We start from the raw sequence: 15,726 nt of genomic DNA on the forward strand, positions 1-15,726 counted from the left end.
TAAAAACTACTCATTTTTCAAAATAGTTCAAAAACAATATTTTTGTGAACGTGTGTGTGTGAACCCAATGAGCTTCAAATGTTATCAACTCAATAACTTATCTACATCAAGCACTAGAGAGAAAGAAAAAGATGAAAATATCTCACATATATTAACACAATTCTTTGGTCTTGATATTTGCTCATATTTTGATGAAGCTTCTCTTTTATATTGTGCTCTTGATAGCTTTTCTTCATCAATTTACCTCCACCTTCTTTGATATCATTGTTGTAGCTCATATTCCATCCAATCCTCTAATGGTTGGCACTATCTTGCTTGGTAAAATGCAATCTATACAATATCACTCAATCAAGCAATTAGTACAAATAATGATGTTTGTAAATTATCATCAAAATAAGAGAACTAATAATCTCCCCTTTTTTAATGATGACAAAGTACCATTATTTAAGAGCATGAATAACATAAAAGTTTAGCTTATAGATAGTTGTTCGCCCTATCTATAAGACTCTCCCCTATCTATGTGCACAAATTGATAGATTTCTCTCCCCCTTTGTCAATATCAAAATGGGATAAACAATATAATATACATGTGTTAAAACACAAGATACTCCTCTAAGTATTGGCCTATCCGTGTCACATTCCTCAAGTGTTTTGATTTTCGACCTCTCCCTAGACATTAATAGCAACCCACTTCTCTTAGATATGACCTCGGTCTCTCCCAACCACTCCTCTAAGTATCCTTGTATGCTTAAACATGTTTTAACAATGTAGATCACAAAGAAAATTGGATATGAAATTGATAGCTTAAAACCAATAGCAAGCAAACGACATTAAAACAAGTATTCAAAGAATGCACATGCCTAATTCATTTCTTATAAGATAAAAATCTTCTTCACTAAGGGGTTTGGTAAAGATGTCCGCTAATTATGATTTTATCTCAATATAAATAAGGAAAACATATTTCCTATCTACGTGGTCACACAAGAAGTGATGTCGTACATCTATGTGTTTGGTTCTAATGCAAAACAGAGTTTTCTAAAATATTAATCGCACTAATGTTTTCACAAAATTTTTTTGTATCATGAAAATGTAAATCAAATCAACTAAATTTTGTTTCATCCATAAAATTTATGCACAACACAAGCCGGCGATAATGTACTCTGCTTTCATAGTAGACAAGGTAACACAATTTTGTTTCTTAGATGACCAAGAAACAAGTGAGTTACCTAAAAAAATTAACATGTTCCACTTGTACTCTTGCGGTCTACTTTACATTCGACAAAGTCGGCATCATAATAACCACAAAGATCAAAAGAAGCGTTCTTAGGATAAAACAAACCAAGTTCTATAGTGTCATTTATATATTTAATAATTCTTTTAACCAAAATTAGATGAGATTTTCTAGGAGAAGCTTAAAAATGTGCACATGCACAAACACTAAACATAATATTTGGTCTACTAGCGGTGAGATATAGTAAACTACCTATCATACCTCGATAAATCTTTTGGTCTACCTTCTCACCACACTCATCCAAGTCTAACTTGATGGTAGTACTCATAGGGGTTGGTGCATGTTTAGAGTTCTTCATTCTGAATTTCTTGACCAACTCTCTTGCATATTTGCTTCGTGACACGAAAATCCCATCATTAGTTTGTTTAACTTGGAGTTCGAGAAAAATGTAAGCTCTCCCATCATGCTTATCTCAAATTATTCTTGCATAACTTTAAAAAATTCCTTGCATAAAGATTCATTAGTAGCACCAAAATAATATCATCAACATAAATTTGAACCAAAATAAAATCATTTGTTCTTTTTCTAATAAATAGAGTATTATAAATTTTCCCTTTTGAAAAACTATTATCGATAAGAAAACTTGAGAGGTGAGCATACCAAGCTCTAGGATCTTGTTTTAACCCATACAGAGCTTTTTGTACCCGATAAACATGATTAGAAAGTAGTGGATCAACAAAATCAGGGGGTTGCTCGACATACACTTCTTCTTCAATAAAACCATTCAAAAAGACACTTTTAACATCCATTTGAAACAATTTGAAAATTTTAAAGCTAGCAAATTCTAAAATCATTCTAATTGACTCCAATCTTGCAACCAGTGTAAAAATTTTATCATAATCAATGCCCTCCTCTTGATTGTATCATTGGACAACTAAACGAGCTTTATTTCTAGTCACTATGCAAAATTTGTCAAGTTTATTTTTAAAGACCCATTTTGTTTCAATAACATGAAAATTAGGTCTAGGAACAAGTTTCCAAACATTATTTCTTTAAAAATTGTTTAATTCATCATGCATAGCTAAAACCCAAAATTTATCATTCAAAGCATCATCAACGCGTTTAGGTTCAATTTGGGATAAGAAAGCTACATTATCACACTCGCTCATAGCCTTTGAGCGAGTTAAAACTCCTTTTGATGGGCTCCCTATAATTTGCTCCTTGGGATGATTCGGTACAAATCTCCATACCTTAGGGAGTTCCTCTTGATTTTGTTCAAGGTTCCCTTCCCCGTTTTTTGGTGCATCCGTTGAGGGTTTGTCATTTACTTGCATGAGTTCCAATCCTCCCTCAATATCATCATCATCCCTAGTCACACCATCTAGCAAACCATTATTAGTTTCATCAAAAGTAACATTTATAGATTCTTCAACAAAGAGTGTTCATTTGTTGAAGACTCTATAAGCCTTACTCCTTAATGCATATCCCAAAAATACACCAACATCTTTGAATTAAATTTGTTATGGTGATCTTTTGTGTTCAAAATAAAATATTTGCAACCAAAAATTCAAAAATAGCTAATATTTAGAGTTTTTTCAAAATAATGTTCATAAGGTGTTTTCTTGAAAATAGGTCTAATTAACACACGATTTAAAACATAGCAAACCGTGTTGATGGCTTCCGCCTAAAAATATTTTGGCAAATCAAAAACATTAATCATAGTACGTGTCATCTCTTGTATGGTATGATTTTTTCGTTCAACTGCACCATTTTGTTATGGTGTTCTTGGAGCGAAAAACGTATGTATAATACAATGATGGTCACAAAAATCACTAAAAATTTTATTTTGAAATTCACCACTATGATCACTTCTAATTTTTACAACTTTAAAATCCTTTTCATTTTCAATTCTTTTTACTAAATAAAAAAATTCTTTAAAATATTCATCTTTATTAGCAAGAAATATAACTCATATAAAGCATGAAAAACTAACAATAACAAACACATAATGCTTTCCTCCTAATAAGGCAACACGCATAGGATCAAATAAATCAAGATAAAGCAATTGTAAAGGTTTAGTGGTGGATACCTCATTTATGGATTTAAAAGAGTTTTTGATTTGTTTACCTTTTAGCATATTCCTCACATTGTGAATCTTTAATGTATGTTAGACTTGGTAGTCCTCTTACCAAGTTCTTCTTTGATAGCTTAGAGATTAACCTCATGTGAGCATGACCAAGTTTTTTATGCTAAATCTAAGGATCTCCATCCACCGCGACAAGACACTTCACATCTTGATCTAAAAGCTCATTCATCTCAAAAAATATACATTAGAATTTCTAAGGGCAACAAAAATACCTTTATCTTTTAGACGTACAATACACTTATCCGGTTTAAAAACAACATCATAGCCTTTGTCACTAAGTTGACTAATACTTAAGAGATTATGATTAAGTCCTTTTACCAAATAAACATCCTTATAATGGGAGAAAGTATCTTACCAATATAACCAATACCTATAATTTTACCTTTCTCACTATCACCAAAGTAGATATTACCTCCTTCTATCCTTGATAGGGTTGCAAATAAGTTCTTGTTAGAGAGCAACCTCTATCAAGGTACCACAACTCCTTATGTCTTGAGCGAGACATTCCCTACATGTAAACAAGTTGTAGAACCTTTAGGAATCCAAACATTGAGTCCTTGCATGTTAGTATTTTTGGCACCCTTAGTTGCCCGCATCAACCCATAATAATAAGCATTATCTCTAAATCTACAATGTGTGGATGTGTGGCTAAGTCTCACGCAATATGTGCAAACAAGATCCTTTTCATAAGTGGTGGCATGAGATCTATGATGACATGTTCTTCTAAGGTGATGATGAGTATTACTAAAAGAAGCATGATTAGTTTTATCTTTATTTTTTAATCTTTCAATTTGAGACCTTAAATGTTTATTTTCAAATTCAAGATAGCAAATTTGGGAGGGCACCTATTTATAGCAAGCCACATAATGTTTATTTTTTAATCTTTCAAATCACTTACATCCGTGTAGTAGGCAAGCCACCTATTTATAGCAAATTTGGGAGGGCAATTTTATAACTTCGGCCAAGTCTAACCAGTTAGTTTACTAGGGTAACACTTTACAAGTGTGGTGCATCGATGGTATGAGTCACATTCGTGATTAATGCGAGGTGACAAGGGAAATCAATTGCTGATGAGGTCCAATGAGTCATTAAAAATATTGATACAAGTCACCAAGCGAGCATGCTTGATCACAGAATTATCAAGAGTGGATTGTGATGAAGACAATAGAAAAACACACAAAGAATTGAATTGGGCGAAGGAAAATACCTTCTCTTGATTATGAGTATAAAAGATTACAAATCCCTCTCTCACAATCTCTCTAGATCAAAGAATAATCTCTTTAATCTCCTTTAAGAATACAGTCTGCTTGTTTTAGAAGCCCTCAACAATCCTATTTATATCACTAACAACGTGGATGGCAATCTTGTAAATAACAAGTCCAAACAAATCAAGAAACTACGTCAAAACAGAGTTCGAATTAGAACAGGAATCTCGATCCGGTTTACTTCGGTCGACTAATCAGAGAGGTGGAAAATCCACCTTGAAGCTACCCTATAATTGGTCAACCAGCAGGAGACTACGGTTGACCGGGTCTTGCTACCGGTCGATCGGCAGAGGTACTACGGTCGACCGACCAGAGAACACCAAACATCCCTGTAGCATGCAAGTTTTCGGTCGACCGACCAATTTAGTCTGATCGACCGGCCAAAACCTGAACTTTTGTTTCCTGATTTCTTGCTTTCGACTTCTTTCACCGCCACCAACGGCTCCATCCATGCCTCTATTCTCAAGATACCATGAGAATCGTCTATCCTCAAACTCCAATGAGGATCACTAAGCTCCCGAAGTAAGGAAGAAGATGCACCCGTATCATGGCTTCCCCTTTAGGAACTTGAAGTCTCGTTCAAGTTAGAATGGTAGCTGAGGGAACTCGCGAGCCCCTCCTTCTCTGTTGAACCACCTGGCTTTGCTAGGAACCTGACTTTGACGTCTGACTAAAAATGACTCCTTCGTCCCGTGTCTCGTCGTAGTCACCTTCCGCTTCAAAATGCAATCTTCTTTTGGCGGTTCTTCTTCGTCCCGTGTCTCGTCGTAGTCACCTTCCGCTTCAAAATGCAATCTTCTTTTGGCGGTTCTTCTCTATCAAGCCACAAGTCGTCCACATGCGGTAAGATTGTCTTGTCATCACCCTCATCATCCAACAATGAAGGCTCAAACAACTTCAAATACTCAGAGTTGATCACCGAATACATGCCTAAGTAAGGTGGAAAATCAAGCTTGAAGGCGTTGTCACCAATTTGATCAAGAATCTGAAATGGACTATATCGTATAGGCTTCAACTTCTTTCCTTCTCCCTTTAGCCACTCCTTACTCAACTTCAGCCATACCATATCACTTTTACCAAAATTACAAGGAACTCGATGTTGATCATGCTTCGCCTTGTACTTAGCCTATGTCTTCAACTGAGCTTCTACCGTAGCATGAATCTGTGCAATCTTCTCTAGAAATCACTGAGCTTATTGTCTTTCACTCCCTTCCTTGTCGTCGGCCGTAGCTTCACTAAAAACATAAGATCGAATGGACTCGGAGATAAAAAAAAACCCATAACAAGTCTCAAACAGTGACTTTCTCGAAGATCCATGAATAGCCCGATTGAATGCAAACTGAAGATATGGTAAGCTCTTATCCTAAATCTTGGGATGCATGGAATTATATCCCCTCAATATATGCACCATAGTCTGATTAACTACCTATGTTTGTCCGTCTGTTTATGGTTGAAAGGTCATGCTCTTCTTCAATCTAGTGTCAATCAAGTTCCAAAAAGAATCCCAAAAGTGCCTGAGAAATCGGCTATCCCGATTCGAAATAATCGAACTCGGTAACCGAAAGTGCTTCCACACATGCTCAAAGAATAATTGCACTGCACTCGCTCCCGTCACGGTCTTCTTACAAGGAATTAAGATCACCATCTTGCTGAATCGGTCCACCATAATGAACAAATAATCATGCCCGTGCTTGGTCATCGGCAATCCTCCTAAGAAATCTATAGAAATACTCTCACATGGTCTCAAAAGTACTCACAACGGTAGATACAATCCTCGTTTCATGTTAGAAGGCTTCAATATGCAACATAGCTTATACCCTCCAACATACTCGGTAACGTCCTCCAACATCTTTGGCCAAAAGACAAGGCATCAGAGATTGAGAAGCGTCTTTTGAATCCCAAAATGACCCTGCACACGTGATGTATTTGCCTTTCGAATCCACTACAATCGATCACCATCCTCCAGAATGCAAAGCGACATCCTACGATACAACAAAACCATGTTCACCAATCTTATACTCCCCCCTTCGACCAGCCTTCACATGCTCGAACACACTACTGAAGTCTCTACTAGATGTATACATCTGTACATACTCCAAAGGAACCAAGGGCTAAATGCGCGTCGCCACTAATAGAGCCCTCACTAGCTGATGAGATAACATATCGGCCAACTTGTTAGTCGCCCCCTTCTTACACCTAATGATGATGTTGAACACCATCAAATAGGACATCCACTTTATGTACCGTGCTTGCTACAGCTTCATCTGGCCATGTAAAAATTCTAATTGTGATCTGAGTGCATAACCACCTCCTTTCCCAACAAATACACCCTCCAATTCTTGATTGCCAGATAAGGTGCATAAAACTCTTTGTCGTAGGTAGGGTAGTTTTGAATAGCACCCGTGAACATCTTTGAATGGTACTCCACTGGCTCCCCATCCTGCATCAACACAAAGCCTATAGCATAACTAGAAACGTCGGTTTTTACCACGAAGGTCCTCTACAAATTCAGCAATGCCAACATTGGTATCTCCGAGATCTTCCTCTTCAACAACTGAAAAGCCTCCTCATGCGTCCTCCCCCACTCGAACTAAACCTTCACCTTCGTAAGGCCATGTAAAGGTGTCATATAAGTCGAAAAGTGTCGAATGGACTTGCGCAAATACTGGTAAGCCCCTAAGAAGCTTCTCACCTCCGTTACTATCGTAGGTGTCGGCCACTTTGTGATCACCGCCACCTTGCTTGGATCTATCCTCTGCTAGCCCTTCCCTATGATGAAGATGAGATACACCAACTCGTCTTTCCCAAATTCGTATTTCTTCCTATTGAGCTTTAGCTGTCCATTCTCTAGAACTTCAAACACCTTCTCGACATGAACAAGATGCTCCTCCCAGGTCCTGCTATACACTAAGATATTATCGAGTTAAACTATCAGAAAATCCTCTATAAAAGGTCATAACAAATCATTCATGAGTCTCATAAAGGTAGCCGGAGCGTTGCACAATCCTAACGGTATCACTAACCACTCGAACAGACCTTGTTTAGTCTTGAACGCAGTCTTCTAAGTGTCATCCTTCCGAATCCTCACCTGATGGTAACCAGACTTCAGATCCAACTTCATGAAAAACCTTGCTCCCTCCAAGTAGTCCATAAGATCATCAATTCGTGGTAGTGGGTAACGATTCTTGATTGTTATCTTGTTAAGCGCCCGGTAATCCACGTACATGCGCCAGTCTCCATCCTTTTTAGGCACCAACAACATTAGTAACCTGCAAGGGGAATAACTCAGCACGATCACCCCCGTCTCCAGAAGCTCCTAAACCTTCTTCTTGATTTCCTCAGACTCCTGTACAAATGTGCGGTATAGACCTATATTCGGCAAGGAACTCTCACTGGTCAAGATCTCATGCTCTACACCCCATCGTGGTGGTAGTCCCGTGATCTCTGAAAACAAGTCCGCGTACTTGGCCTTTAACCTGTCAAGATCTCCCTCCTGAAGCTTGCTCAAGGTAGTCAAGCACACCCTACTCAGCTGCTCCTCATAAGGCCTAATGAATAATAATACAATCTTCTTTCTTATATTCACTAGCCTCTTTGCCTGAGTCACCATCACCAAACTCATCTCCTGTGGAAGAGATGCCGAACGAATATGAATTGCTCGTCATCCTTAGTAAACGTATACTTCTGGGGCCACCTATCGTAGACCGCGTACCTATCCCATAAATAAGGATTACCTAGTATCACTTGGCAAACATCCAACAAAATGACGTCGCATGTGACCTTGTCAATATACGACTCGTGGTGTGCAAATCTAAAAGTACATTGGTTGGTCACACTCAATCTCACCTCCTTTTGAATCCACCCTAAAGGATAGGGTTTCGGATGTTTGACCGTCTTTAATCCCAGCTTCTGAACCAAGGCCTCAGATATCAAATTCTTCTAGCTCCTTGGATCCACTATGGTATCAACCAAGCTGGTCTTAACCTGCAACTTCAAAACAAAGAGCTGCTCCCTCAGATCTTCATCCTCTGTCGTGGCCTGCTTTCTCGCCATAAGGTTGAGACTGTTATTGGGTTATGTCATCCCGGAAACTTCCTTTGGACCCTGCACTACCACGTACGCCTTCTTCTCCTCTTTTTTCTTCAATCCCTTCTATTTCAGATGATGATACTTCTCCCAGCAATGATCAGCCACGTGTCCCGTCTACTTGCAGTGATTGCACATCAATCATGCCTTCTCCGAATCACCCTTCTTCTTCTCTTCCTTATAGTTTTCATTTCCTCATTAGTACTTGTTATGGACTGACACGTTCTTTTGTCCATATAAATGAAAGCATTACTACATGCTCAGGTGAATGCATGGAGACAGAAAAATAAAAACAATAATTCATTCTAACGGATCCAATCGCTATTTGTAAAATCTCGAAGAAAATACCTATCCTTCTTCATTAATCTTCATGGATGAATTCCATAGAACTTTTTCCTGAGAAAATACCTATCCTTCTTCATTAATCTTCATGGATGAATTCCATAGAACTTTTTCCTATCCATGATGAAGGTGAGAGCCACTAGACTTGCCTCCTATCTAGTTGGAGTCCCCCTTTGTCTCATTGCCCTTCTTTTGCCCACCCTTAATCGCAATGGCTGTCACACTCTCTTCTGCAATGGACTCGACTGTGAACAGCTTCATCTCCTTTCGAATATATTTATTTAGACCCGCCATATACTTTATAAAGATGGAATATTCCTCTGTTGCGATGTTGAGGACCAACGCCTGATGCTGGAATTCCATCGTATATTCTTGAACGGTCTGGTTGAACCTTTGGCGCAAGTCGTACCAGTTATACCAACTCTCCTCAAGGAACCCCACCGGATAAAACTGCTTCATCCCAGTAGCTCTTTGAACTTGTTCCACAACACCATCTTCCTCTCCTAATTATAGTAGGATTTCCACCATGTCAATGTATACCCTAAAAGCTTCAAAGTCGCGAACACGATCTTCTTCTTGGATGAATATCCATAGAGGGTAAAATATGTCTCCATCCGCTCAATCCAATCATCAAGCCTCTTGACATTTACACTCCCATCATAGATAGCAATCTCCACCTTTAAGTCTATTTTAAAATTTTGATAAGAACCCTTACCCCCATTGATGTTGAACAGTCTTGACGGCCTCGACCCCCTCGTCTGAATCTGAATTCTCGCTCTCTCCATCGGACTCCACAGGTTTCTTCTTAAGTTTTAAAGAAGGTTCCCCTTATTTTTCCTTCCTATGGATGAGGCCTACGAGTTGTGTGAGCGTCAACCCTATCGATCTGCTTCTCTAATACATCAAGTCTTTCCGAATTATCCCCTTCAGTCATCTTCTTCTTCCTTAATTTTTGGACTCCCTCTAATGAAATAATGATCTCGCTTAGCTTCTTGTATTACAATCGAGTAAGGACCATACATAGGATGCCCCCCTTTCATAAGATCTGATTGCTTTGATACCAACTTGATACGAGTCGCTGAGTGAGCACTCTTGATGGCGGAATTATCAAGAGTGGGTTGTGAAGAAGATAATAGAAAAACACACAAAAAATTGAATTGGGCGAAGGAAAATACCTTCTCTAGATTATGAGTATAAAAGATTTCAAATCACTCTCTCACAATCTCTCTAGATCAAAGAACAATCTCTTTAACCTCCTTTAAGAATACAGTCTGATTGTTTTAGAAACCCTCAACAATCCTATTTATATCCCTAACAATATGGATGGCAATCTTGTAAATAACAAGTCCAAACAATCAAGAAACTACGTCAAAACAGAGTTCAAATCAAAATAGGAATCCCGATCAGGTCGACCGGCAGGTGAGCCACGGTCGACTGGCCAGAGAGGTCGAAAATCCACCTTGACGCTACCCTATAATAGATCGACCGGCAAGAGACTGCGGTCAATCAGATCTTGCTACCAGTCTACTAACAGAGGAGCTACGGTCGACCGGCTAGAGAACACCAAACATCCCTGTAGCATGCACGTTTTCGGTCGACGGACCAGTTTGGTCCGGTCGACCGGCCAGAACCTGAATTTTGGTTTCCTAATTTCTTGCTTCTGACTTCTTTCCCCACCACAAACGGCTCCACCCACGCCTCTATTCTCAAGATACCATGAGAATCTTCTATCCTCAAACTCCCATGAGTATCACTAAGCTCCCAAAGTAAGAAAGAAGATACACTCGTATCAAATATCAGGGTTAGAATAATGATAACTCTGATCATGCATTTAATGTGATGGTGATCAACTATTGGCTGGGAGTTCGAGGACAAACCGCCTACCGTCTTGGTCTTGCTAAAGGGATGACAAAAGACGTCTTTTATTTGGCCAGTTTGTATTAGGAGCTTTTCGACCCGGTCTTGCAAAATGAATAGGCATAGATCCATCCTGAACTACAGGGTTGGGGTGAGGATGCCTTTCCACTTGACCGTTCTTGGTAAGGGTCGAGTGATGAATTAATATGATGCATTGTTAATTTGGGATAAGTGTTGACTCCTGGGGGAGGATTAACACTTAGTTATTTCAATGTCATAACAATTACAAACTAATCGATTGACCTACGGATTGACCAATTGGTTGGCCAACTGATTGGTCAATCGATTGCTTCATAACTCAATTAGTTTAGGGCTGAGATTTACTTCTTGTTCCCCAAGCTAAATTCAAGGTTTTTTGTTCATTGTTGTGGGCTATAAATAAGGGTAGAGTGTAAAAATTTTTGTAAAACTCCATTTAGAGGGGAGAGTTACTCTTAATTAAGAAGATCTTCCAAAATTATAAACTTTATTTGCAATTAATAAAAAAATTTACTTCTTCAAAATTTTATTTTCTTCTCTTTATTGTTTGATGAATATGAAGATGAAGATGATAATGCAGACTTACATTCAAGGGGCCAACTGCTTGTAATGTAATTTTTCTTTTTTCTGTTTTATTTTCTTGCTTTAGATATTCATGTTTTAGGATTTTATATATATATTTTTATGTTAGTAGATTAGATTTACTTTGATGCCTTGTAGAGTAGATTTACTTTCATGTTCTTTTAATTTTTCTTTTATTACATTTTTATTTTATACTATAGATTAACTTTCTTGCATTTCTATTTTTGTAGTTTAGATTTACTTTTATGCTCATAGTTTAGATCTTTATTTTCTTATTCTTTTTTTATTTTATTTTTCTTGTATTATTATTCTCCTTCTTTCATACTCTCTAGTCTAGATTTTATCTCTTGTTTTTTATTTTCTAAAATGTGTAACTAAAATCTTGTAGGAATTCTAGAAATGTATAAAACTAGTTTGTTTCTTATGTGATTTGTAGATTGCTCTCTTTTACTTAAAACAATCATATTTAGGGTAATCAACAAGAGAATTAATCGGTAGAAGAAAATTTTTATAATCTTTACTAATCTTGAATGATTTGATAGGTTATGTTTAGAAATTCTAGAATTACTATCTAGTTATTATTCTTTTCATAAATATTGATTTTGCTTAGATGATAATTTGATAGGTTATGCTATTCTTAAGTAGTTTGATAGTCTCTGCTTAGTAAATGTAAAGTAAAATATAATAAAAAGTGAATAGTACATATATTCTAAATAAAACAAACTAGTGAATCCAATTCTCGATTGCTATCTTACCGCTTGATTTCCTCTTTATCCCCTTTTCCTTTTTCATCTTTTTGAATTTTCTTCTTAATTGTTCTTGTTTGATTTGGTCACTCTCTTTCTCCCTTCTTGTTCTAGTTTTCTTTTATATTTACATATAAACACACACTTCCCTTATATATCTCAACACTTTCACTTTCACTCCTAATTGTACACACATAACTTTAAGGAATCATTTTAGAATTATCTCTACTCTACACACCTTCCTCGAGGGATGGACATCTTTCTTTACTATAACCTGATAGTTTTGCACTTATGTGACGCCTCTGGTTTCACACAAAGCTGCAGTCCAAGGTGAACCCAGAGATGTCAAACCTGCCATGCACTCACACTGTACATAAACACGTTTCACCAATCACAGCAATATCCTCTAGTGGAATCAAATAGAAGTGCAAGTACAAAACAGGCAAAATAAGATAATAAATGTAATAGACATTATATTGAAAAGATATCTCATACATAAAAAGAATCATGTCTCAACTATAATACATCTGATAACTGAAATAATGAGAATGTCAACATGAATCAACTAGAATCGTACTAAGGCACACTGCCTTTATAATATGAAAATAAAACTCTAATATCTAAATAAGAATATAAAACTATAGTGGAGTCTCAACTACTAAAATGTGCGATGACGATTATGCTAGAACTCTGTCATCCTGGGGCTCTTCGAAACTCTGTATTGCCTCAAAGAAGAGAAAACAACAAAAAAAACCATATAAAGAGCGTCAGAGCGCTACAACAAGATCACCTCCATCTGCCCCCAGGGGAAGGGCTACTAGATAGAGTGAAGCCTCTATCTAATAAGCATAGTCTACCTAGATTCATTTTATCTGTATCTAGTGGAATTAACATTTAGACATCTACAACACGAGACGTAGCACATCGAGTGAAATAATCCAAACAAGGAAACCCTCAAGTATATACCATTGTCTCAAATTGTAGATATCTAAATATTAATAACAAACTAAGAACAGACAAACTAAATGAAATCAATAATTAGAAATTCACAACACGAGACTGGTACGTCGAGCAAAATAATCCAAACAAGAAAACCCTCATGTATATACCATATGTCTCAAATTGTGAACCGCTAATCATTGATTCCAATTAATAAGTAAAGAAAAGCAGTAAAAGAAATAAAGACATCAATACATCGTATTTATATTATCTTCTACTATCACGTGAAAGATAAAATAAATACTAACATATAATAATGTCTACTTCAAAAGAAAAGTATCTCGGTCTTATAGTTCAATAATGGATCGTATTTATAACTTGCATTCGCCTAAGTCTTAGGCTATCGATCAACAATCTAAGTTTAACGGATTATCCTGTAGGTATCCTAAATAGTGTACATGGCGCATTAGTCTCATCGTGATCTCAGCACGTAGCTTGAGTGTGGAATGGCCTACCATATATGTATCCTAAATGATGGCCCACAAGCCTCATAAATAGATGGCTAACAAGCCTTATCGCACCCTCGTGCGGACGGACTACTATACAAAGCATCCAAACCCGACTCAATGGCCTGTACATATGGAATATCGACGCAGTACCTCATGTAGCACTAAACAGAACTCATCAACGATATCCATTTGATGTATAGTATATGTATATTGGTATATCGACGCACTATTCCATATAGAACTGAGCTGTGCTCATCAACGATATCCAATTCGTGTATAACATCTCCTAACTCTGACGTGAACAACTCAACTCTTGTCAAAAACCACTTTGAAAATACATACGTGTGTGTATTGACCTTGTACTCGTGTATTTGTGAATTTATGTGCAAAGAAGTGTAGTTCGAGACCTACGAATACATCTCATACAGACACAAACATAAACTCGAAAAATACAGTCTTAGTGGTCAGCTAATAGCTGACTAGTCGACTACTCTGAGTTTATCCCGGATCTGAAAGAACCAAACTAAATGTGAGTAGTCGACTACTATTAACAATAGTCGACTACTCTGCTATGAAACAAAATATGAAAAATCGCATCAGGTCAATAGTATTCGACTACTATCTCAGTTAGTCGACTACTCTGAGTTCGATAGAAAATAGAAAACACAGATTTTGACGTGTTAATGATTTATCCTCAAATAAAACTTGCTTAATTCACATGAAACATAGGAAAAAGGATTTTAATTCTTTGAAACAATTATCTTAGCTTAAATCACATGATTCAACTTCTTAAATTAACACTAATTAAGGTTTACCTTCTTAAATGTTCATATACTCACATAAACATGAATTAAATACATGATTATAGTGAACATAGTTATATTTGAACATGCAACAGAGATTAATTGATTTAAAAACGTTCATGTCACTGTGATCTAACAATCTAAGGAATTTACATGATTAATCTACAAGAAAAACTCAATTTAATATAAATTTAGGGTTTTGCACATAATTTAAACTTTTAGTAACATATTAAAACAAAATTAGTATTTACCCTAATGATCATGATCATATATCTAATATAAACAGCAAGGAAAAATGTTGGATCTAACATGGTTCTCAGATCTATCATAAAAATCTATCTATTAATCATATGAAATTAAGAATACACATGAAACATTGTTTTAATTACTTTAAATCATCTAATATATTAGGGTGCAGGAGAGGATGAAGATGATCTTGCATTAGGTGCTGTTGGAGCCCTCTACCACGTGTGTGCAACATCACCCTTCAACCCCGATGCCAAAACTCCGATTTCCTCTTGACAAATACCTCAAAACTCATAAACTAGGATTTAGGGTTTGAAGAGGAAGGTGGCTGTGGTTCTCACGAATTTTTATCTCTGAAATTAGAGTTTAAACATGTATTATAGAGGTATAATGACATGGGTTCGGATATAAACCAAATCCAACCCGAAATCTGAAAGAAAAACTAAAAACAGCCCTGCTAGTTAACTACTACACTTAGTAGTCGACTACTAAGCTGATTGGTCGACTACTCTGAGTAGTAGTCGACTACTAACAACCCAGAAACATGTTTATGCATGTTTTCGTGCATGTTTTAGCTATAACTTTTACATACGATCTCAGAATGAGGTGATTTAAGAGGCATTAGAAATCTGTTGAAGAGACCTATAACTTTTGTCTTTTGAGTTTTCTAGAATCAAACTGTATATGTGTGTAAATTATAAATACTCTTAACTAGTTATTTTTCCAGATTCAGGCTCATGCATGATTTCACTCCTATATTCACACACACACACACACACACACACACACACACACACACACACACACACACACATATGTGTGTAAATTATAAATACTCTTAACTAGTTATTTTTCCAGATTCAGGCTCGTGCATGATTTCACTCCTATATTCACACACACACACACACACACACACACACACACACACACACACA

Source organism: Asparagus officinalis, chromosome 10, assembly GCF_001876935.1.
Source record: "Asparagus officinalis chromosome 10, Aspof.V1, whole genome shotgun sequence".
NCBI classification, from domain to species: Eukaryota; Viridiplantae; Streptophyta; class Magnoliopsida; order Asparagales; family Asparagaceae; genus Asparagus; species Asparagus officinalis.